Below are 3,594 nucleotides of genomic sequence, written 5' to 3'. Positions count from 1 at the left end.
ATCTCCTGTGCTTGACCCGGCTAGCTTCACTTGTACCATCAGGTCTCTCAGCTGGACGGACCACTGGAGATAGGGGGAGCCTCAATTCTCTGGCATTCGGCCAGAGAAGAGGCTACCCCCTCAAAGCTCCTTGGCCAGGGTCCCATCCCCGGGCTCCTGGGGGGGTTTATGAGCCTGCTCACCCCCTCCGTCCGCCGGAGCACGGAGACACCCCTGGGAGGTCCGGGAGGTGAGTCCGTGAGCATGCCGCCATCAACCAGCTACTAAGATACAATTGTCTGCTATGTATATAAGAACAAAGAATGTCCCATTTGGTATTATGTGTATGTAGACATGTGCAGATAACTGCGTGACAGCCCTAGGGAGGAAGCAGGATTCCTACCGAGCTTCCTGAATCCATGCTAGATTCCTCCCCCTGCCAAGAGTTTGGCTGCCATTTTTTATTGTAGTTACCTGTTGCCAGGGCAACCAAAATGGTAGCTGGACTCTGGTGAGAAGAAGGAACTTTGGGAGACCTTGGGAAGCCCTGTCAGCTGTGTGTGGCCCGTCGTGGCTTTTTAAAAAGAGGCCTGGGAGAGTGAGAGAGCCAAGGAGATTAGCCGCCATGGCTTACATACAGAGGCAACTGGAGAAGGAGGTTGAGGTAGGGTCAAGGTTGTGGAGGAGACAGATCGGTGGGAGGAGAGGCTGGGCACGGTGGTTGGGAGCTCCTTGGCTGGCCTCCTTGTGGGATCTGCCTCTTGGTAGCACGTGTTCTTTTCCTTTCAGTCCATTCAGTTTTTGTGGTGTTTCAACAGCTGGGTGGCCTCATTGGTCTTTGCGCGCTCTCTCCGTCTCCCTCTCCAGTGCCTGCAGCATGCCCCACAGCAGAACTGCCAGAGCAGAGGCAGCAGACGGAGCCACCGCCCAAAAGCGCGTCCCAGCTGAAGAAGGAGGCCAAGAAGAAAGAGAAACTGGAGAAGTTTCAGCAGAAGAAGGAAAAGAGCCAGCAGCAGCAGCAGGGGGAGGTCAGAATTGTGTCCTAAATAGGGTTGCCAACCCCCAGCTGGTGGTTGGAGAGCCCCTGGGGTTACAGCTGATCTCCAGGCGACAGAGATCAGTTCATTTACAGACAATGGCCGCTTTGGAAGGTGGACTTTGTGATATTCTATACCACTTAAGCCCCTCCCCTCACCAAACCCAGCCCTCCTCAAGTTCCACCCCTGAAATCTCTAGGTATTTCCCAGCCCGGAGCTGCAGCCTTAAGAGCAAGTTCAGAAAAATCCAGGATTGTACGGGTTCAGGATGGGGGCGGGGGTGGATGGGGCTGAGTTTGCTTTCTTGCAGTGTTCCCCCAAGACTAGGGCTGCCAAGTCCCCCCGGGGGGCGGATAATCCCCCGCTTTGGAGGCCCGATTTCCGCTGCCGCAGAATCGGGCCCCGGGAGAACCCCACCCCGGCGTGCACGTCAGCCGGATGTGACGTGATGACGCCGGGCACGCTGGGGGCGGGTTTTCCCCTCGGCTGTGGCCCCGCCCCCAGCATGCCCGGCATCATCACGTCACATCCGGCTGACATGCATGTGGCGTGTGTGCGCTATGCGCGCGTGTGCTCGGGATGCCGTCTGGGAGCCCCCGCCGCGAAGAAAAACGGACTTGGGAACCCTACCCAAGACAGACCCCCCCACCCACACACACACACACGTGGAAAGCGAGCACGTTAGGAGGGATTCTTGCCTCCCTACTCTCTGATGTGCCAAGTTTGCATCTTCAGGGCGTGATGGCCAGTGTCGCCCTCAGTACCGAGTTGTGGTTTAGTGAGTAAAGGGTGAGCTAGGGTTTAAAATGGCAGAACAGACTTGCCTGGCTTCAGGAAAAGAGGGAACAGGGATTTGCTGCATTTGAAGCCAGTTATCTTTCTCTCCTTGCCTGCCCTCGGTGTTGGATCTTTGCAGAAGAAGCCAAAAGCTGAAAAGAAGGAGAAAAGAGATCTTGGAGTGATCACCTACGACATCCCAACCAGGCCCGGGGAGAAAAAAGGTATTGTAGATGGTGAAGAGGCACCCTGGAGGTTTGTGGGTGGAATTGACTGGAGCTTCTAGGAACAGAAGGCAGACAGTTCTGGATCCGAGAAAGGCTCCATCTGGGCCAGCATCCCTGTTTCCCGGAGTGGTCAAGTAAACTCCTCTGGGAAGCCCGTAAGCAGGGCTCGAAAACAGCAGCAGCCTTCCCATGCTGTGCCCTCCTGATAATATCCAGAGGTACGCTGCCTCAGAATACGGAGGTTCAGCCTAGCTCTTACAGCTAATAGCTGATCTGGCCTATGCAAATGTCTCTGGTTCCCTTTGGAAGCCACTTAAGCTGGTGGCTGCCCCTTTGCCTGATACGGCTTTCTACCCCACCCAACAACAGATGGAGGAAGCTGCTTAGTACCAAGTGACACTCAGTAAAATGAGAGCTAAGGATATGCACGCTCCATTGCAGAGAAGGGCAGGAGTCCAGTAACACCTTAAAGACTAACAAAACTTGTGGCAGGGTAGGCGCTTTCGTGAGTCACTGCTCACTTCTTTAGATTACGTTTGCTGTCCCCCTGATGGGGGTGGGGCTTCCCTGCTTTCGGGGGCCCCCAATCCAATGATGGCCAGCTGGCCAGCGGGGGAGACCCGCCCCCAAAGAGCCCCGTTGTGCGCAATGTGCCTGGAGCGATCACGTCATCACGCCAGGAACACGCTAGCATTTGGATTAAAAGTCTGTGGTGACCATAGAGTTTTTTGCCGAAATGCTAGAGACTCCCCCGCACAACGTGCCTGGCACGATGACGTCACACCAGAAGATCCCGGGATCAGTCAGGCACACCCCTGCGCTTCAGATGCATCTGAAGAAGTGAGCAGTGACTCACGAAAGCTCCTGCCCCTGCTATAAATATTGTTAGTCTTTAAGATGCTATACTGGGCTCTTGCCCTTTCCTGCTGCCACAGACAGACTAACACAGCTACCCATCTTGATCTATGTACAATTGTATTGTTCCTTAAAAAGTGTTCACATTCCTTCCTTTCTGGGGTGAGGCTCGTGGGGCTTTTGAGTACTGTGTGAATTCAGGAGGTCACAGTCTAGCCCAGTCCTGTTTGCTCCAACTGGCAGATGGTCTGTCTTCGCCTTGCTTCCCGAGATCCTTTTTTCAACTGGAGTGGCCAAAGGTTGGGCCCGGGCCCGTGTGTGTGCTGAATTTGTCCTCCGCTGGGGTCCCCCTTATTACACACGTGCCCCCCACAAGCTTTTCACTTAATCAGGCATCCTCCCCTGCTCACAAGACCTTTCTGCTTTTCCCTTCTAGATGTCGCCAGCCCAATGCCTGACTCCTACAGCCCACAATACGTTGAGGCCGCCTGGTACCAGTGGTGGGAGAACCAGGGTTTTTTCAAACCGGAGTATGGAGTGAGTGTGGGCCAGCCAAGAGGGTTGTGTCACGAGTACTTAGTCTGCAGCTTAGGGTTGCTGTGTGTATCCTCATGGGATACCTTTCCCAGCATGGCAGACTCTCTTCTTATCTCAAGACAAAGGGAGTACAGCGGCCCCCCTCAGAACCAGCCCCCCACGTTCCTCACAGCATCTCTTTT

At 54.8% G+C, this 3,594-nt stretch overlaps 1 long non-coding RNA gene across 1 annotated transcript; it reads left to right on the top strand.

Annotated features, from left to right (window-relative positions):
- Positions 1–983: 983 nt before the first annotated feature.
- On the top strand, positions 984–3,389 carry LOC107108249. The gene is made up of 3 exons (XR_001482432.1): positions 984–1,007; positions 1,933–2,017; positions 3,312–3,389. It is a non-coding gene; the product is annotated as an uncharacterized LOC107108249 (long non-coding RNA).
- Positions 3,390–3,594: the final 205 nt, after the last annotated feature.

This window comes from Gekko japonicus, unplaced genomic scaffold (assembly GCF_001447785.1).
Source record: "Gekko japonicus isolate JY-2015 unplaced genomic scaffold, Gekko_japonicus_V1.1 scaffold1973, whole genome shotgun sequence".
Taxonomy (NCBI): Eukaryota; Metazoa; Chordata; class Lepidosauria; order Squamata; family Gekkonidae; genus Gekko; species Gekko japonicus.
The sequence above is the reverse complement of the archived record's forward strand: the minus strand, read 5'-3'. Positions and strand labels throughout refer to the sequence as shown.